The sequence below is a fragment of the Podarcis cretensis genome (genome assembly GCF_951804945.1).
Source record: "Podarcis cretensis genome assembly, chromosome: 1".
In the NCBI taxonomy this organism is placed as follows: Eukaryota; Metazoa; Chordata; class Lepidosauria; order Squamata; family Lacertidae; genus Podarcis; species Podarcis cretensis.
The window spans coordinates 36,566,457-36,588,793 of NC_137170.1; the positions used below are offsets into that span (position 1 = coordinate 36,566,457).

Sequence of the window (22,337 nt, forward strand, 5' to 3'; positions counted from 1 at the left end):
TCTGCTAGGTAGCTTGCTCTAACTTACAAGCTCTTTCTTGGACCTTTGAATGATAAAGGGCTGAGTCAGCCTTGCTAAGATTGAAACTGTCCAGGAAAGAGAAGTATTTCATCATTACATGAAAGAGGAACACGGTACTTTGGGATTCTCTCCCAGAAGCTGATTAGCCAGACTAAGCCACAGCTGCTGCTAATGTGTGTATGTGTGTCTGTGTGTGCACATGCACATGTATGAATGAGAACAGAGGAAAACACAGTAGGTGACAACTTTTGAAAGAGAAAGAGCTGGAATCAGCTGGCACTGGGGGTGTAACCTTAGGAGGAATGCATAAATTCTTCGATGATCTGCTGCCTGGTGAAGGAGTGCCTGTTTGCTCCCATTATGGTCTAGAGTGGTACCTCGGTTTACAAACTTTATCCATTCTGGAAGTCCATTCTTAAACCAAAACCGTTCTTAAACTTTTCCTAAAGAGGCCTCCTGCCACCGGTACCTTGGGTTAAGTACTTAATTCGTTCCGGAGGTCCGTTCTTAACCTGAAACTATTCTTAACCTGAAGCACCACTTTAGCTAATGGGGCCTCCTGCTGCCGCCATGCAGCCGGAGCACGATTTCTGTTCTCATCCTGAAGCAAAGTTCTTAACCTGAAGCACTATTTCTGGGTTAGCAGAAATTCTGTAACCTGAAGCACATGTAACCTGAGGTACCACTGTACTTGTAAATTTGTAAATAACACAAATATTACAAAGGATCACCTGCCATCCAGAGAAAACTAAACACCAGAACTACACACTGCTCAGAGGTTGTGTGGGCGTGGCCCTATAACTATGACAGACCCTCTAAGTATCCCTATTTTCCCGGGACGTCCCCAATTTAGAGAAGCCGTCACAATTTCTGATTTGATCCTGAAATGTCCCACTTTTCCTTAAAATGTCCCTTTTTTCATTGGATAAATTTTGGAGGGTATGGAGTTATCCAACCCCCAAGCAATCCTGTATAGGGAAGTTTTTAAAAAATGTTTAACGTTTTATTATATTTTCATGTACTGTATGTTGGAAGCTGCCCAGAGTGGCTGGGGCAACCCAGTAAGATGTGTGGGGTATAAATAGTAAAATTATCATTATGGAACAGGACGTCTCTATTTTCATCATAGAAATGTTGGAGGGTATGCTATGATTTTGGAATCGCCATATTGTTTCTTTAAAGAACCAAGATGAAGAAGATACCCCCTGCTGAAATCACAGCATTTCAGAAGACCTTTGGAGGAGATCTGCAAGCAAGCTTCAAAAGTCTTTAAACTAATTATTCAGGGAAGTTTGGAGGTGAAAACAGGGAAGAGGGGAAAACGTCATTTGGTTGGAAGTCACAAGGACTGGAAGCTAGAATGCAGGTTGACTTCCAGCCACTGGAAGTGGTTTTCACATGATGGAAGCCTGCAAGCCCTGGGAGCAAAACTGATAGGGGAGTTAGGAGGGCTTACAGGCATGTAGCATGAGTGGTTTCAATCTCCTTTTCATGCATTCTCACTTTTATTGCTTATTTGCTTTTGTTTTGCTTTTATTGATTGTTGGGGTGCTGAGCTTGCTGTTGTTGGCAAGGCCATCTTCTGAATAGAATTCTGCTCCTGTGATGCTGCTGCTGGAGGAAGTAAAACGGTAACTTTCATCCAAATCTGTTTTGGAGATTGACCCTCTGAAGCAGCAGAAGAGGTGCAGGGGGAGGGGGAGAATTATCTGCCTCTTCTGTCAGGAGCATCCTGTCCATAAATGGGACTGCAAAATGTTTTAAATAAGTATATTAATCTCATCTGGCAGATTACAGTTCCATATACAGTGGTACCTCGGGTTACAAACACTTCGGGTTACAGACTCTGCTAACCCGGAAGTAGTACCTCAGGTTAAGAACTTTACCTCAGGATGACAACAGAAATTGCACGCCGGTGGCAGCGGGAGGCCCCATTAACTAAAGTGGCACCTCAGGTTAAGAACGGTTTCAGGTTAAGAATGGACCACTGGAACAAATTAAATTCGTAACCAGAGGTACCACTGTAATGAACTGAAGCAGGCCTTAAATTAGCAGTTTGGATCCAAACACAAGTCAGCACAGGCCATGAATCAATGCAGGTGTCGGGGAGTGAGGCTCTCCACAACTTTCAGCAGATTGAAAGTAGTTTGGGGTCATACCAAGATCATACGATGCAAGCCAGGAGATCCTATGAAAGACACACTTCACCATAAGCTGAGTGCCCAGTTCAGATGCCCTCTCAATGCTTGGAAGAGAGTGCAGGCTTGTATGCTGTGTTCCCACCCCTGACATCAACATGCCCATCTAGCCCTGAGCTCTGCATGCTGGCTGGGGTTGATGACATCAAACAACATCTACAGGGTGGCAGGTTCCACCTTTAGTTTGGAGCAAACCAAACTTTGAAAACAATAAACCATAGTTTACCACAAACTAAAAGCAGAAGTTTATAATTTCCTCCATGTACATGAAGGAAAGGGAAGTTTTAGAGCAACATGTGAACCTCACTGTTGCTAGTTCTCGTAACTGTATTTATTTAAACCTGACTCAGATGATACAGAGGAATACAGCATGTTTTGCTGTTATGGCTAAACTAAGATAAAAGCATCGATCATCCCTAAGGAACAATGTATCTTTAAGGGCAACAGTAAACAGATGTTATGTAAAGAATGCTAGTGGAATGAACTAGAAAATTCCAGTTCTGCTATATATCCTTGCATCTTTTTTTATAATTATAATTTTCATTACTGAAGGCCTACAAAACTTGTCTAGCCAAATGACACCCATCAAAATATATGGCTGCTTACGTAAAACACCTGCTTTTTGCCAACACTCTGGAATTGCAGAAAACTGGCAGGATAGTCATGTTCCAGGCAGTTCAAAATGCATTTGGTCTGTTGAGTCATATGTTTGCAGATTTCCATTTACCGTAATAGAAATCAGTTTCTAGCTGGACATGCCCAGTCTAGAGAAGATGACAGTTCTCTGGACCAGTAATCCAAGAAATAAATTCCTAGCAAACAAGTTTTTTTTTAAGTTAACAGAGGAAGCTGCAAATTGACCTCTTATTTCAGAGCATCACTGTGTTACTTTCATGCTGATAGTTGCCAGATGAAGAGATTAAAGCATTTAGGCAATTTTCACCTTTCCTTTTAATTAATTGGTTAAAATAATTGATTAAAATAAAACAGTGCTATATCTTAATACAGGTGATATGATATTTAAAGAAGATAATTCTCTTATAATTCTTTTTTTTGGGGGGGGGTGGAGGAGACACACAGAATCTTCTATATATTCAGTCAACAGATGTGCATCACATAGTTCCATCAGGATAGAATAGCTTTTCCCATCTCAGAGGAAATTCCAATTAAAAACCCACACTTTTAGCTTGTGATTAATTCTACTAATTGTGATAATTAGTCCTTTTGGTTCTGCTAACATATGTTAACTTAATACCTACAAAGACAGGCTCCCATTTCTAGAAATTAGCACATCTTTTATCTTGAGCTTACCTGGATTCTTCTTATTTGGCCATAGGACTCATAACATTTATTTTAATTAAAATTACCGATAACATTATTAGCAAAGTAAAGGTTGAATAACCACAAATGCACCTCATTCTATAATATTTTATGCTGTCCTTGTGGCCCCAACAATGACTTTTTAAGAACACCTCAAGCTTTACTACTGACCACCTGAGTATTTCCATGTGTAAAAGAAATTGCCTAAGATCAAATACAGCAGTATGAAGAAGAAAAGTGTTACCTTCAGGACCAGTAAACGATCGGAAAGGACAGGATATCAGACTTGAGATCATTGTGTAAGACAGTTTGATGGATGCCAGGCTAATTGCTCCAAATAAGAGCCAGTTATTGTTCAGACCCTGTCATTATGCCCCACCCCAGCAGCAGGCAGCATCATGTTATTTCTAGAAACTTTCTACAGAAAGTGGCCAGCAATCAGTTTAAATAAAAACAAATGTTTGTTTTAAAATAGACAGAGAAATTAAAGTACTTGGCTCAATACTGGATATGATATCTTGAAGTTATTTTATCACCGATCTATTAGCAGTGGGTATTGTCAATGGGTAGGGACGCAGGTGGCGCTGTGGGTTAAAGCCTCAACGCCTAGGACTTGCCGATCGAAAGGTCGGCGGTTCGAATCCCTGCGGCGGGGTGCACTCCCGCTGCTCGGTCCTAGCGCCTGCCAACCTAGCAGTTCGAAAGCACCTCCGGGTGCAAGTAGATAAATAGGGACCGCTTACCAGCGGGAAGGTAAACGGCGTTTCCGTGTGCGGCTCTGGCTCGCCAGAGCAGCGATGTCACGCTGGCCACGTGACCCGGAAGTGTCTCTGGACAGCGCTGGCCCCTGGCCTCTTAAGTGAGATGGGCGCACAACCCCAGAGTCTGTCAAGACTGGCCCGTACGGGCAGGGGTACCTTTACCTTTTTTATTGTCAATGGGAAGTAGTGTCAAGAGAAAGACAATGCTTGAAAAATGAATGTGAATGTGTAGTGAAGACGATTGGCCATTTTATCACAGTCTTCTATAAAGTTTCTAGCGAATTGAGTCAAATAACTGTCTGTAAGTGTAGTGGCATTATGTAGCAATAAGGTCCTTCATGCAAACATGCAACTCTGCTTTCAGTCTATCAAGTAGAGATTCAGGAAGCTGCCTTATACTGAACCAGACCATAGGTCTAACTAGTTCAGTATTCTCTACACTGACTTATATGCTCCTTGTTTACAGAAACCTTTTCCTGCCTTGCCTAGCGATGCCAGAGATTGAATCTGGGATCTTCTGAATGCAAAGTGCATGCCCTACCACTGACCTATGACCCCAGTCCATTTGGCTACAAGGTACTTCACAATGGATGCACTCTCTCTCTGCTAGGGGAACCAAATTTATATTTCTGGAAAATGCAGCTTGCGGGGATTCTGTGGGGATGTTCTGTTTCTGACTATCCCCATCGAGTCTTACTTTGCTTAGTAGAATTCCAGTACTAAGTAGCATGCACTGGGCATCCTTAGTTAATCCTTCCATCTTGCCTGAAATTATTCTCAGTCTTTTAACCAAAAAGCTTCATAAAACTGGATGTACCCAGATGATGCAGGCTTGCTTTTCCCTAGACAATGTCTGCTACTTGCACATTTCATGTTTTTCCTCTGTCCCAGAGATGCACATCCACTGCTGTCAAGTGCTGTGGGACCGAGACAACAAGGGTGCTGCTTCCGAGCAGGTGCATCTGCTCTAAGAGCCAATTCTCAAATAATAACTTATTTGCCTGGGGTACATAATCCAGCCAGTAGCCAGACATTCCCTGTCTTGCTAACTCATGCCTTTTTTGCATCACCCGGTAGACCCCAGAGACTTCCTTTCTTAGGACAGTACAATGTCCCTTTTAAAACTGTCACAGTAAATAAAGCACTCCCTGATGTCGTTTTCCTGGTTTAAAAGGACAGATGTATACTTAGACCATGCCAGAAAACGCTCGGAGGTTACAGTGCAGGCGACCCAATTAAGATCAAAAAGACCCATTACAGATAATGCCAGATGAGGCCTTTGTGCTTATTACGATTATGAAAAACAATTAGCTCTTTCCTACGTTTTCTCGCTTATGCTTTGTATTAGTGTCCTCTTGCACTTTCGGCTGTTTGATCCAACAACAAAACTACCAGCAACGTCTATTCTTTAAAAAATAAGAACTATAATAAGCAAAGCAGAAATGGAGACCACTCCCTAATTCCTAGTGGACATATTGGTCAGCTAAACCAACACGTGTCTGGTATTTTCTTTACTTTTAACAGCAATAGATAAAACAATGACTCATCTAAACATTGGGAGACAATGAATTACTCTATCTCACCCACCCAGGTCCTACTGAAAGCTAAATGAAGCCCATGTTTTGGCTCCCAGGAGAGAGAGAGAGGGAGGGAGGGGGATGATTACAAAGCAAAAACATTGAGATGCCATCAATAAGGGCTCAAAATCACCCTGATGTTAAACACACAACTGACATTCTAAGAGAATATTTTGTTTTACCTTTGGTTAAGAGCCAGTTAATACAACCATAGTGTATACTTACTACATTTATGTAAGACTAGCAGGACCAAATGGGAACCTGGCTTTGCTGGCTACACCTTTACTGCAATTGCAGTGGAAGACTTGCTTTCTTTCCTCTAAGGAGTATACCCAAGAGTCACTAAATATTCCCTTCTACAGGTTCACAACAACATTCTTAGATGGGGGGACCCCATTCTCCTCCACGGATGGGGAGTTTTCATGCCTTATGGTTTATAAGCCATTAAAAAATAGCAGCAGAAAATCCCATTTAAAGTCAACGCAGTGCCAAGTGCTTATTCAGCACTGGTTAGCTTTTTTTTTTTTAACCTCCTCTCCTCCTATCAAAGCCCACCAGAGGTAAATAATGATTCTGCAAAACCCCCAAAGATTTTCAAAGATTAAGAATATAGATGCTCACTTCTCATTTCCAGGCAAGTGGCTGTGGACATTTTTAATATTTTTGAATCCACAACATAGGAATAAGCTATCGCTTCCTCACACGAAACCTATTGGAAAAGGTGCGCCACAAATTAAGGTGTGCAATTTACATACATTGTGGTCCGCTTCCGGAAAGCAGCTAGGTCAGTTACTAATATTTTGGGCTCCATGAGGCTCTTGTAGGCCTTTGTCTAAGCCTTTCTGCCTGAAAAATTATATTTAGACATGCAGCATCTTTCCTCCAAACCCATCCTCAGGAGGCAAAACTCAGACACTCTAAAAATAGGAGAGCCTCGTACAGATAAGGCAAGCGGCAGAGACAAATAAGAATAGGCGGATGTTTAACACTCACCATCTCCTGCTCACACCATCCTCTTTTGATGTTTACAGCACAATCTGTAGGATGCAATACTAGGAGGTGCCTTGTTTGACCTGCTGCATGATGCTGTGACATCAGTTCAGATGATGCAGCTCATTATGGGAAAGGCTGCTGTTGCCATGGCAACCGAGATGTGATAGGAATCCTTACTGCATTTCCAGGGGAGCCCAAGACAATACAGAAGGTTTTTAAAGAGACAGTAAAAAGGGAAAGGAAATGCAAGGGAGTATTGGGAAAGTGCAGTGTCATTGTATTATTTTTTTTAACCTAAGTATCGTAACAATATATTTATTATTCAGGGAAAATATTGCCTGAGCATTTCTCTCAGTGTGCAATTGCAAACTATGCACATGCATACATATTCAACACATATATTTTTTTAAAAAAGGTTTTTAATTGCATTTTTGATCTATACAAACTGTAATCCACCACTTTTTTTTTAACAGAGGAAAACATAAAATCCACACATTAATTCAGCATGGCTTATGAAAATTATCTTCTAAACATCACACTGTGCATAAGTTGTGCAAGCCAATTTGTGAAACACTGTTTACAGTGCTGAGGGCCCTTAACATGAACCAAGGTCTTTTAAATCCTGTCCTACACAAATTTGTTCCTATACTCTGATGCTTCTTCGAAATTCTATTTGCCAGTGTCTGCTTGGCGGGGTGTGTTTGTGTGGAAACTGCAACGTACATTTGGCAGCTATCCTGTGCCAGCTATTTTGCGAAGCTTTTTTAAAAATGGGGGCGGGGGGAGGGGGGGGAAGAAAGCTGTTTTCCCCTCTACAAGATGAGAACTTTCTAGCCAGTCAAGGGATGAAAACAAAAAAAACGCCCCATCATTTCTCAGCTGTAAGCTAACCTGCAATATCATCTGCATGCTGAGTAGCCTGCCTTTCATCTGTCTATCAGACAGACACACAAATGAAGATTCAAGGGAGGCTGCAAGCAATCTGTGTGCCTTCTGGGCCACAGTGGCACAGGCCAAGCAGGAGTACAGTAAACAGACCTTCCTTTTTAATTGTTGTGGTTCGTGATTGGTGGGGGGTCGAGGAGGGGGGGAGAGAGAGAGACCCATTACTTTCAGCACCTGGAGTCTATCTTCCATCTGAACATAGAGGGGAATGCAACTCATACTGGCTGTGTTGTGCACAATTAAAATAGAGCAGTGTGACAATTCACACTTAAACAAAGATGACACATTTCTGGCTCTTTGCCAGCGCTACTTAGATTAGAGAGGTTTTGGCAAAACTGCTTTTCCCATGCATGAAAACCCCCTTTCAACACAACAGAAAAGCTCTGGATTTTGTAGGCTTCATAGGCATATGCCCAAGAGAAAAACAAAAGGTCTAGAGAGCCTCTGAGCCTGAAGTATGCCACATAAGTTCATGCACCAATGTCTACAACCCTTGAGCACTTGTACTCCTGCATACTAAATTTGTGTGTGTCTGTGTGTCCTCAATTTGCAACTAAAATGCAAAGTTTCCAGCATAAGCTTAAAAGAGTAACTTCTCTAGGATTTTCATTACTTGTGAAGTAATGGGGTGGCGCTATGGTCTAAACCACAGAGCCTAGGGTTTGCCAACCAGAAGGTTGGCAGTTTGAATCCCCGCGACGGGGTGAGCTCCCGTTATTCAGTCCCAGCTTCTGCCAACCTAGCAGTTCAAAAGCACGTCAGAGTGCAAGTAGATAAATAGGTATCATTCCGCCGGGAAGGTAAACGGCGTTTCCGTGCGCTGCTCTGGTTTTGCCAGAAGCGGCTTAGTCATGCTGGCCACATGACCCAGAAAAACTGTCTGAGGACAAATGTCAGCTCCCTCAGCCAGTAAAGTGAGATGAGTGCCGCGACCCCAGATTCGTTCGTGACTGGACTTAACTGTCTGAGGTCCTTTACCTTTTTAAGATGTAAGATTAGGATACATTTACAGTGGTACCTCGCAAGACGAATGCCTCGTAAGACGAAAAATTTGCAAGACGAAAGAGTTTTTCGTTTTTTGAGTTGCTTCGCAAGACGAATTTCCCTATGGGCTTGCTTCGCAAGACGAAAATGTCTTGCAAGTTTGTTTCCTTTGTCTTGCAAGTTTGTTTCCTTTTTCTTAAAACCGTGCATTCAGGGGGTGCAGTTGTGACTTGACTTCGAGGAGCAACTCATAGCACGCGGTGTGGTAGCCTTTTTTGAGGTTTTTGAAGACTTTGGTGATTTTTGAAGCTTTTCCAAAATCCGTGCTTCGCAAGACGAAAAAACTCGCAGAACGAATTAATTTCGTCTTGCGAGGTACCACTGTAGTAGTCTGGACACCTTTAAGTGCACTATCAAGGTATAAGAGAAACTGTTGGGAGCAGATATGATCTTGACAGAATCAGGCTGGACATCTCTGGTGCTGTTTTATGGCCAAAAGCAATGTTGCAGCCAAACTCCTTACAGATTGTGTGTGTGTGTGTGTGTGGTTAGTTTGTGGCTATATCTTCCTTTAAAGGTTATAGCCAAAGAACTCAAACTGCGCAAGAGCAATTTTCAATTACACAGAAGGATTCTTTAAATGAACTATGGACATTGTGGCATGTATGAGATATTGCGTAAAAGTCAGGGACAAAAGAAAATTATTTATATATTTTCATTTATATCCCACCTTTCCTCCACAGAGCTCAAGGTGGTGTACATCATTCTCATTTAATGCTCAAAACAACCCCATGAGGTAGGTTCAGCCGAGAGTGTCCTGAATCCCTGGCCTACCTGGCAGCAGGTCAGTATGCCAAGCCCCCAGTCCAGGATCAATCCATGTTTCCAATTCAAAAGTTCAACATCCAAAGTTCAGGGTCCAAAATTCTAAGTGAAGCACAGTCCCACAGATATCTTGGAACATCCAAATAGAGGTCTTTCAACATGGGCAGTTGACCATACCAGTTCCTCAGCCCTGCTGCCCTTTTCTACTTTGCCTGCTGATTGCAGCATTCGGCCTTGATGAGACAAGTGACCCTCACCTGATGCAAGCCTACTTCAGCTGAGGAATCACATAACCGCTCCCAGAGCTAGCAAGCCCCACCTGGCCAAATAGTGAACTGGACTGTGAGCCTTTGCCTGACACAGCCTCCTGGAGTGCCCTGCCCACTGCTCCCTATGCCTCAGAGCCTGCCATGTTTGTGCTGACAGGGCCCCTGTGGCTCTGCTTATAGATCCTGCTGCTCCGGTTCCTGTGCACTGAAGAAGAGTTTGGATTTTATATCCCGCTTTATCACTATCCTAGGGAGTCTCAAAGCGGCTAACATTCTCCTTTCCCTTCCTCCCCCACAACATACACTCTGTGAGGTGAGTGGGGCTGAGAGACTTCAAAGAAGTGTGACTGGCCCAAGGTCACCCAGCAGCTGCATGTGGAGGAGCGGAGACACGAACCTGGTTCCCCAGATTACGAGTCTACCCCTCTTAACCACTACACCACACTAACCCCCCATCCCCTTGTCATCCTCCATCACCCTGTGAGTACTTCCAACACCAACCTCTCCTTCCTTGCCCCAGTATGTCCCAGTCCTGGCTACTACACCCCTCTTGGGGATCTCTTCCTCCTCTTTCCCCTCCCGACAGTCCTGCCAGTTCATGAGAGTTAACAATAGTAGTAAGAACCATCAACAAGTACAGTTTTGTTGTACTCTGCCATGAACTAATATCAAAGTGTAGAACCACCTGTTTCTAATGTAGCAGACTTGCCCTCAGGAGATACCATGGTGATGCATTCTAAAACAGGTTAAGTATTGTTTATTTGTTCATTCAATTTCTAAACCACTCTTTGTCAGTTATGATGCCAGTGTGGGCTACAATGTAAACATAAAAGCATTCAAATATTAAAATTCAACTAGCAATTTAAAACCAACTTTTTTAAAAAATGATCAGAATAGGACGCAGTGCCCGTTCAATTATTGTGAATCTTGTCAAATACCATGTGCAGGGTGTCACTACAGTGAAGGCATTACCCCACATCACCACCCCATGAGCTTTCCTGAACAGTGGGACAGTGACAAGGGCCTTCTTTGAATGCAACACTAAACTATGGTTTAGCACATGCACTATCAATGTTACTATGGTTTAGCACATGCCTTGGGTTTGCTTCTCATTTCCTTCCCCACTTCTCCGGAGTTACTAGTTATGTCCAAACCTAAATAAATTCTGGTTAGTTTAAACTATAGTTTGAGTTCAAACCAGCATTATAAGCCACCAACCAATTCTTGCCTGCACCAGCTAGAGTTTAGCCAAAGTTCTTTGAGTTTGGACATAATGAGGAACTTTAGTCAGTTTAAAAGTGAAAATAAATTCTTCTCATCTCATCATGGATGAGGATCAGGTAAGCCCAGATTTCACTACTGCTTGTGCATGCAATGCTAGTTTAGTATTAGTAAAAACATTTGCAAGGCACTTCAAGAACTCTGTGATAAAGCACATGGAAAAGCAAATGTAATAAAGAATAGGTTCTAATGTAGTGAATGATCTGATCCAGCAGGTGGTTGTGAAAACCAATCAAATCATCTGAGTTACATTTCGATTTAGAAGAAAAGGCTTTAGAGATTAGTCATTGTGATGAGGAACAAGAGGTGCTAATCATCATTACTGGGATTTCTTGAGGAGTCATCTGGTTCAATATAAAAAGACAGTGGGTGTTGAATTTCTGGGAAACATCCCTGAACTAAAAACAAGATGGTTCAGGCCAGTCTTTCATAACTTTTGCTTGAGGCAAAATGAGAAGAAAATGGAAATATACAGCCATGCTGAAGGCAGTTTGGGAAATGCTTATTGCATATCAAGCATAGTTTTGTATCTAAAAGTGTATGTCATGGTCTATATCAAATGCTTCGGCAGAGTTTAGTTTCACCTTTAAAGGATCCTCACTTAGCACTTAGCATGATCAGACCAGAGATCATGGCTGCAAACCATGGTTAGTTTCACAACAAGCCAATTTCAAACCATGGGTTATGAAGCTGGCTTGTTAAACTAGCCATTGATTGTTGCAAACTAGGATCCTATGGGTGCCAGTCACAAAATGGCTGTCCTGAGGCTATGGTATAACACAACATGGCTGCTGGGGGGGGGGTCTTGCATAACACACCACAGATGGCACTCTTTCCATCAGTGGGGAAAAGAACAGCAAGATTATCCCCTGTTGCAGTTGTTGTTAATAATAATAATATTTATGCATGTATGCCCTGCCCATCTGGCTGGGTCTCCCCAGCCACTGTGGGGGTTCCAAACAGAATATTAAAAACACAACAAAACATCAAACATTAAAAACTTCCCTAAACAGGGCAGCCTTCAGATGTCTCCTAAAAGTCAGATAGTTGTTTATTTCTTTGACGTCCAATGGGAGGGCATTCCACAGGGTGGACACCATTACTAAGAAGGCCCTCTGCCTGGTTCTCTGTAACTTCACATCTTGCAGTGAGGGAACCACCAGAAGGCCTTCGGCACTGGACCTCAGTGTCTGGGCTGAACGATGGGGGTGGAGAGGCTCCTTCATGTATACTGAGCCAAGGCCATTTAGGGCTTTAAAGGTCAACAGCTACACTTTGAATTGTGCTCAGAAACGTACTGAGAGCCAATATATATATTTCAGGACTAGTGTTATATGGTCCTGGCAGCTACTCCCAGTCACCAGTCTAGCTGCCGCATTCTGGATTAGTTGTAGTCTCCGCGTCACTTTCAAAGGTGGCCCCACGTAGAGTGCACTGCAGTAGTCCAAGCTACTGTTCAAAACAGAAGTGAGGCTTGGTATCTAATCCTGGCATCCACTGAAATGTGAATGTGTTTGAGAAGATCTGTTCGAAGTGGAGCATACTGAGCCAGTGCAAACCTGAATTGAACAGAAAGAGCAAATACTCTCTTATGAACTATGGATTTTTGAGGGGATATTATTTTGCAGGTGCCATAGTAGGTACAGTACTGGCAGGCAGTACTTTTGCAGACATCAGTGGCAGAACAAAGACTTGGTCTTGGCTGGCTGCAACCTCCATCCCAAAATCTGGAAATCTAGAAAACGCAAACTGATTGGCTTTTGACACAAGGCAACACTGATCCCTGTAAAATTCTGAAAAACATCTGAATCAGAGAAAGATAGCCTCACTGACAAAATGTATCTGACCTTCTGTTTTGTAATGTATCTGCTTATCCTTTTTTGCATAACTTTCCTTGCATAAATAAGGGGGAGTGTTTTGCAAAAATAAAAAGAAGAAGAAGGGCATTCTGCTCCTTACTCCTGCTTACATTATGCCCAGACACAGGTTGGATGTAAAATAAAGAGATGGGAAAGCAAGGGAAGTTGGAGCGGGCAAAGAATGCTAGCCCAATAACTCGCTGAAAGCTCCTCAAGGGAAAGGAACTTGGAGTCTTCCAGATGTGGGATTCCCGCTCCCATCAGCCCCAGCCAAAAGGGCCAGTGGGTGGAGAGAATGGAAGTTTTAATCCATAAACATCTGGAGGGTGTCAGGTTCCCCATCCCTGCTCTATATGTACAGCATTGCAATAAGCAGCAGCACATGCACACAGAGAGAGTATCAAATGTCCAGTAGCTTATCCATTATACTAAGCAGGACTCGGCTGACAATGTCTTCCTTGAGGCCCAGTTACTGGGAGAGAACTGAGGATGCATCCCAACCCAGAGTGTGCGCTTTTAGCAGCTCTACTGTGCAGTCCATTTCTGTCCAAAGTGCCTGCACCTCCAGACGGAACGATGCACAGTTGCTGGTGCTCTTTTCTCTCTAGACCTTAGGAAAGGCAGCATGTGGAATTCATTCAAAATGCTCTATAAGCAGCTGAATCAGCATCAGCATCCACAGCAGCAGACAACGGCAAGAAGGGTGAGAGGAATAAGTCACAACCCAAGAATCCTTCAGGGATTGCCGTTGAGCAAACAGTGTTGATCCTTCTTAGAGATCAGCCACTTGTCTCGAAGATTAATTGACTCAGCAGACCATGCAAACTGTTTATTAAACTATTCAAATGAGGCCCTTCTAGTAACAATGGCAATTGTGCCATATGCTTAAACACAAAAGAGAAAAAGACACAAACATTTAATTACTACGCAGCACCTAAATGTTGGTGTGCAGTTTATATTTTGGAAAGCTGTTTGCCTGTTTGCTATGCCTTTGAATGCCTATTAAGAGATGATAACCAAATTTTTCATGATGCTTCCTGAGATCAAGGAGCAGGTTTTCATCTATGTTTGGATACAATTGAGTGGCATCTTGAATTAAGATGGCAGGCTGAACCTTTAAAATTGGTGCTGATTTTAACCCTCGATTGCAAAACTGCAGTGATTTTTTTGGTTTGCAGCATCCCCAAGCAATGCTGGATACAAGGCTGTGGTTAATAGTAAGTATTAAATAGTAAGTATTAAAACTACTTCTTAGTTAAAATGTTGAGATCACCTTTCAAAAAAATAATAATCTGCAAAGTGATTTATCATACAACAAAGTGTACACAATGTGATGTACAATTTAAAAAAAAACCATTAAAAACCAACAAATTAACAATATTTCAGATTTCAAAACAAAATCATAAACAATCTCCACTAACAGGAAGCAACATAGAGAAATTGCAAAAGACACAGCCAGGCTGAACAGATAGCAAAAATATCAAAATCTTCATGGGACATAAATGTTTTGACAGGTCTCCTAGAACTATACAGTGAAGCAGCTGCATGTGACCCCTGGAGGGAATTCCCAAAATCAGGGGCCACTACTAAGAAGGACAAGTTTTGGGAGCTCAGAAACTGGACCTCCTGGAAGAAAGTAACCCTCAACAGATCCTCTAACTTAGCAGCTGGGCAGCTTCTAAAGGGAGAAGAAGGTGTTGCAAGAAGTATGCAAGCCAAACCCAGTCCTTATGGGGCCTTTAATGCATCATTCACATTGGCTTTTAAAGTATTCAAGCATTTTATCAGAAAGCTTTTGAAAGCATATTGAATGCCCCTTGCTAGATTGCCATAAAAAATTGCTAGGCAAGGTGATATATTTGGTTACATACATTCACCATTATAACAACGACAATGATTAGAAGTAGAGGCACTTTACATACCTGTCAGATAAAATTATTTATACGTTTGGACTTTTCTCTCTCTTTCTCTCTACAGATGTCAGCTGGCCAATAGCATCCTTGGTTCTTGCAAGCAGCAACAGCCAACTGCACAGTCAGCCCTTTCTATTTGCTGACATTTGCATGTACAATCAATGAGTTCCTTCTTGATGACAGTCGAATTCCGTGGCTTTAACAGCTGCCACCACCATGGGGCAGTGGCGTAGCGTGGGGGGTGCAGGGGGGGCCGGCCGCACCGGGCGCAACATCTGGGGGTTAGGGTTAGGGGGCGCAAATCCACGGGTTAGGGGGTGCAAATTACTTGCCTTGCCCCGGGTGCTGACAACCCACGCTACGCCACTGCATCGAACTCAGTATGGTCTACACTGACTGGCAGAAGCCCTCTAAGGTTTCAGATGGGGGACATTCCCAGCCCTACCTGGAAGTGGCGGGGATTAAATCTGACACCTTCTGCTTCCTCCTACCTCCCTCCCTCCCTCCCCCCCCCCTCTCTCTCTGTGTGTCTGAGAGAGAGAGAGAGAGAGAGAGAGAGAGAGAGAGAGAGAGAGAGAGGTCTGTGGAGTACAACGTTGTACTGGGTGCTGCTCTGAGAGGTGTCAAGGTGGCACCACTGACTAAGGAGCCGAACAAAGTGGCCAACCAACCTCAGCCCTGGCTTCTCCGCTCCACAGCAAGAGCAGTTTTCCGAAGCCCGACAGAGAAAGCGCAGTTTACTACATTGCAGAAGGTTGTGTCATCAAGGCGGGGCAACAGTCGCGGTCGCGCATCTGTAGATGTGCTGTGCAAATAGCCAAGACCCGAAAAGATGGACGCGCTCTGTAGGAAATAACTTTTTGTCCTATATAGCCTGGTAGCCACAAAATGCATTCATTCTGGAGTGAGTCATACTAATTTCTCCTCCCTCCCTCCTCTTCTTCCTTAGAGATTTTTAAAGCAGGTATTGGATGGCCATCTGTTGTGGATGCTTTCGTTGAGATTCTTGCAATGCAAGGGGTTCGGCTGGATGACCCTTGGGATCCCTACCACCTCTGCAATTCTATGATTTCGGTTAGAATAATGCGAATCATAATAAAGCCTCTTTTAAAAAACAACGAGGAGATTGTTGCATAAGTTTTTAATTATTATTTATCAATGTCTTTGAATAGATATCTAAAGCAGCACTTCTGTGCAAATTTACCTGGGAGTAAGTTCCACTGACCACCGTGGGGCTTACTTCTGAGAAAATATGCACAGGATTGCATCGCATGGGTGCAGGCCGTTATTCACAATTACTTAGCAAGTCCCATTGAACTCAACGGGTATTTACTTCTGAATAAACATCCACCGGATCGGGTTGAGCATCTATCTTCACGGTACCCCCAAAACCTTTTTGGGTTTTTTTTTTGCTGAACAAACTTAACACAATTACCCCCTATTTTATTTCTAGAGAGCTGCCTTTGTTATGCACGTGTACCCCAAAGTAAGTTGAGCAGGACTTACTCCCCCAAGTGTGTCTAGGATCGCAGCCCTCCATCAGATCATACATGTGTTCCTCGGAACTAAACGCCCCGGATGGCGTTGTTAGAGGTGGCGTGGTGGCAGTGGCGTAGCGTGGGGGATGCAGGGGGGGCCAGCCGCACCGGGCGTAACATCTGGGGGTTAGGGTTAGGGGGCGCAAATCCACGTGTTAGGGGGCGCAAATCCAGGGTTAGGGGGCGCAAATTACTTGCCTTGCCCCGGGTGCTGACACCCCACGCTACGCCACTGCCATGGGGCAGCTGAGTACTTGGATGTCACCCTCAACTGGTCCCCCAATTCACCAAACTAAATAATGGTTAGAATAAGGAGGTGGGATTTTACATATATGGCAAATTAAATATTCAAGAATGTGACAAAAGGAGAACGGGGTGAAAGATGTCTCACATGCAACAGCAGCCAAATGAGAGACACCTCAATAAATCCATTATCCATATGCCATCAGAGAAAACCAGGAGTGTAATGGTGACAAAACATTATCTGATGATAATAGGTGGTATCCCTAGATCAGAGGGATGTGGTTCAACCTGTTCTGAAAAGGCTCACACTCCCCATAAATGGAAAGGTGACTGTCTTGGGGCTACTTCTGAATCAGTTGCTGTTGTTCAAACCACAAGTGGCCTTGGTAGCACAGAGGGCCTTCCACCTGCTTTGGTTGGTAGCATAGTTGCAATTCTATCTGGACAGAGATCACCTAACTTCTGTTGCCTGTGCTCTGGTCTGGTTACCTCTAAGTCAGTTTACTGCAATGTGTCATCCATGTGTCATCCTTTGAAGATGGTTCAGATTCTTCACCTAGTACAGGTAGTGAAGAATTTAGTGGCCAGATAAGGTAATCTGAGCATATAACACTAATTCTGGCACATATATCCTGCCTACGAATTAGTTTTTGGACTCAATTCATAGTGCTGGTCTTGACCATTAAAGCCTTATGCTAGGGTTGTCATATTTCAAAAAGTGAAAATCCGGACACAAAAGTTGTTGTCGCTTGCTGTTTTTGAGCTATTTTGAGCTATTTTTAAAGGAAAATTGGCAAAAATGACAACATGGCTTGCCATATGTCCGCATTTTCCCCGACATTTTACAGATTTCTGCCTGGACACTGCTTCCAACTACAGTATTCCGGACATGTCCAGAAAATTCCAGACATATGTCAACTCTACTTATGCAGCTGTAGACCCTCATAGCTTATGGACCACCTCTTGCCATAAGAACCCACCTGGACACTGCTTTCATAATTAGGGACCCTTCTCCATGTGCCTCCACTGAGGGAAGTGTAGGTCATAGGATGTACAATGCCTACTGCCATGATCATCTGCTTTTAGGTACCAGTCTAATTCAGGCCTTTGGCTATTAATCTGGAGGGTAGTGAGTTAAGGGTGAGGGGTGTTGAGCCTGTTTTAGTGCACATCTTTTAGTGGGGTCAGCAGGATTGCCATTTAATAAATATTTTTGCATGAACATGTTTAGGTCCCATGCTTTATGACAGTTTTATACAGGGTTTTTAAATGTATTTTATGGTTTATGTTGCTTGGGGACGTTCTTCCCTGAGTGAAAATGACGCATAAATATTCTAAATAAGTCTGATCAAGCCAAAAACCATAAACATATCAAACAGTTTTGGAAAAGACGATGGAAAAAACATGCCATTTGGTTCCTAGAAAATAAGGACCATGATGCAACTGAGAAAGAAAGCCTTGTATCGCGCCACTCAATTCTCCTCCTGATTGCAAATGAGCAGAAAATGGCATCCTCTCATTGGTTACTGCTGATGGGAGCTGAGACTGCCTGATGACACCCCAGAATAGTATAAAGGGATTTTACGCATTATAGGAGGAGAGGGAGAACTTGACACAATAATACTATTTTCAGTAGCAATTACGTTCCCAATCCTAAGATGCTCCTTAGCTTTTATCTCTTTTATCTATGCCTATACACTACTCTCGTCTTTAATACTAGACGGAGAAAGCAGCAAAAGGCACGCTATTCCCTGAAGATATGATGTGCATTCATCTAGAAGAGCGCAGAGATGTTAACAACAGGCCACTTAAATACCCTTTCCCTCCAGTTCTCCTTTAGATCTTGTTTGTTCTCTAGCACTACTCCCTTATAAGGAAACAACTAGATGAAACATGAAAAGAGAAACACTTAATGATTCATTGTATTGGAGGCATTAGATTTGCTGCAACAACTTTCAAGATTTGTCTGGTTATATTACAAGTTTTATTTAAAAACAACAACCAGACATTCCATCCCCAGGTCATTTCCTGCACTCTTTTTACAATAAACATTATTTACGCAGTGACACTGAACTCAATTTTGCTCATCAGGTAGCTTTATGATAACTATTGAATGAAATCCAGGGATTTTTACCTGGAAGACGGATCCCTTTTACTTATTCCCACACAAGTCCCTGGACCTATGTGTCTGCAATTTGGCCAGTTTCTTACCCATGGACACATCTCTCATTTCTGAAATTTCCATCCAATTGCCCCCAAAACTCTAGGGAAGATTAAATAATTCCTTTATAACTCACTCTAAAATGGTAATGACTACCTTTTCAGGAAAACCAGTGCATCCAGCCTTGTGAATTTTGGCAGGATTCATGCTCTTGGAAGCATGCTCTTACTTGCCAAATTCATCCAGTTCTACCAAAATTATTTCTTTAAATAGACAAATGAATATTTTAAAGATGACCAGCACAAAAGCCCCTGTGCCTGCTTGCCTATAATTTTGCTGAATGTATCTTCTAGGCCACAAGGCCTACACATTTCACCCACTTCTGCCAAAAGGAAAAAAATTAAACTATTTTTCCAATAGTGGGGGGAGGGGCAATGGAATAAAGTACATTTTGACCTCCAAGTCAAATTGGGTTACCACCAGATTGTCTGAGTAAACTCAGATGGAAGAGCTAAAATGGAATCGGGACCAAATTTTATGGTAGACACACACAAATATTTGTATCATCCAAAATTGAGTGACAGCAAAGAACCAAGTGCTGGGTTCAACAAGAAGTCTGATTGTAAGTAGGAACTAAGGCTGCTATCAAAGAGTGCTTTCCATCAGTACAGTCTTCCCCAATCTGGTGCCCTCCAAATGTTTGAGACAACAACTCCAGCCAGCTCCAGTCAGCATGGAAAGCCCTCATTTGCAATAGGGAGAAACAAGACTCAACACCAGCAGAACTAGATTCACCTCTTTTCAGCACTTCTCAGAGGCTGTTTTGTCCACATGTCTTCTTCAGAGCCCTGGTTGCCTAAAAATGCCCGAGGAGAGGAACTGCAAGGAGATAAGGTGTAGCTACAGGGGGAGAGTCTGCAATCCTTACCTGTGAATCCCTTTTACTCCTTAAGACAACCACTCCCCACTTTCTATGCCTACTTTGGTTCAGACATGCGTATACAATTACATTAGATTTTCATTACAGTTGACATTGACAAAGCACAGATGACTTTGCAGGCTCCATTGAAAAGACACTGTAAGGAGGGGATAAACATAGGTGACTCAACCCACAGAGAATCTCACTTGCGTTATATACATCGTAGTTGTTCTCTTCCACTGAAAGGAGGGAAAACAGCTTTTCTAGAGGGGGAAAGTTACTTATCTTTTGATCAAAAGCATCCTGTGCTTTGCAAGAATTCCAGTGTGCATATGGAACAAGCTGTGAGAAAGGAATGTCGCCTGATCTATATATTTGCAGCAAGGGAGGGAGGTCCACTGGATCGACAGGAATAGCAGCAGATCATGCTATCATTCTTTACTTTTCCTGCTAATTTTTAGGAGTTAAGTGACACTTCTCCACAAGGTGGCAGAAAGACCACATGGTCAGCAAATGATAGTTGTTGCAGCCAGCCAGTCTCTTTTGAGGTGTCCCAGAAAGAGTCTGTAAAGAAATTATCTGTGCTGTGAAACTCTTGAAGCCATTTTCCATTGCACAATTAATGCAATGTAAGGATGAAATGGGGGGGGGGGATTCCAATTAAATCAAATAAAACAAGAGTTTAAAGGAGTTGCAAGGTCTTCATCTGCAAAGACTCTGTTCTCTCATGAGTAGTGCACACACTTTATATTACAGTACTGTTCCTCAAACAAATTGTAAAGAAAACTCAAAAGTAAATTTGCTTTAATCCCCCCCCCCAAAAAAAATCAGTTTTGCATACATTAAGTATTATTATTTGAAATATACTCAGAGTCGCAAAGTGATTTCATGCTCTTTATTCAGCTCATAGTGGTGAGGAGGAATGAATGAATGTCCCCTCAAAGTATCTGCTTTATATACATTATTTACACAATGGGCTGCACATGATTGGCTAATTCTGGAATTCTACTGTAAGCCAATCAGGTTGTGGATTCACCTATATCTGGAGCATGATTGGGTGGTTCCTGCCAACCAATCATACTGCTGCATTGTTCTAGGACCAATCAGACTGCTGCAATTTGGATCCTATTGTTCTAGGACCAATCAGACTGCTGCAGTTTGGATCCTATTCAACTCAGTACATAACATTATTATTTATGTATTTATCACATCTTTTCCCCAAGGAGCTCAACTATACATGGTTCTTTCCCTACCTCCAATTTATTCTTTCAATAACCTTCTGAGGTAGGTTAGGTTGACAGTTGATAAATTGCCAAAGATACCATGAGCTTCATGGATGTGTGCAGATTTGAACCCAGGTCTCTCCAGTTCTTGCCCAGTATCACCGCCAGATGACATTTACACACAATTTTTTGCAGGTGGTTTTGAAGTCCTACATGAAATTAAGTATTTGTTACATAGTTAGACAACAGACCCATCTGGCCCGACATAGCCAGTTGGTGCCCTCTATGTACTTTTGTGGAATGCCCTCTTTGGTAAGGTGTCTCTCTCTTATTATTAATGGAAACTAAACACATCCCTTTTTACTAGGGCATTTGGTAGCTGAAAGATACCTGGCACCCTTGAAATAATTAATCATGAGGTCATACAGGTTTTTTTATATGTTTTAAAAAAAATTACGTTTAATTTGTATTGCTTTAACTTCTTGGTGTTTGCTGCTCTGAGTTCCTTTGATAGGAAAGGCAGGATACAAATATAATAGAGAATAAAGAATAAAATATTTATTTCATAGAAATACTTATATAATGCAATGTCATTAAAAAAACCAAAGCATGCACATGCACCCATACACACACACACACACACACACACACAAGCACGGGTCATCTAGTCTAAACCCATTGCAGGAATCTTTTGTCCAACATGAGGCTCGAACCCACAACCCTGAGATAAGAGTGTCATGATCTACCCACTAAGATACATACACACACACACACACACACACACACACAGAGAGAGAGAGAGAGAGATCACCAGTTAGCTATTAGAAGAAATAATAATAATAATAATAATAATAATAATAATAATAATAATAATATATTATTTATGCCCCACCCATCTGGTTTCTCCAGCCACTCTGGGCGGCTTCCAACAAAATATTAAAATACAATAGTCTGTTAAACATTAAAAGCTTCCCTAAACAGGGCAGCCTTCAGATGTCTTCTAAAAGTCTGGTAGTTGTTTTTCTCTTTGACATCTGGTGGGAGGTCGTTCCACAGGGCAGGTACCACTATCAAGAAGGCCCTCTGTCTGGTTCCTTGTAACTTGGCTTCTCGCAGCGAGGGAACCGCCAGAAGGCCCTCGGAGCTGGACCTCAGTGTCCGGGCAGAACGATAGGGGTGGAGATGCTCCTTCAGGTATACTGGACCGAGGCCATTTAGGGCTTTAAAGGTCAGCACCAATTGTTTTTTAAAATACAGTGGTACCTTGGTTTACAAGTATAATCCGTTCCGGAGGTCCATTCATAAAC

General features: G+C 42.5%; 1 protein-coding gene across 1 annotated transcript in view; it reads right to left on the minus strand.

The window, feature by feature from the left end:
- The window catches only part of AKAP6 (A-kinase anchoring protein 6), a 251,417-nt gene extending 244,436 nt beyond the window's left edge, over nucleotides 1-6,981 (minus strand). Inside the window, exon 1 of the mRNA XM_079954227.1 lies at nucleotides 6,871-6,981. The gene's annotated coding sequence lies outside the window, so the exon portion shown is untranslated. The remainder of the gene's footprint in view (nucleotides 1-6,870) is intronic.
- Between the last annotated feature and the right edge of the window lie 15,356 nt (nucleotides 6,982-22,337).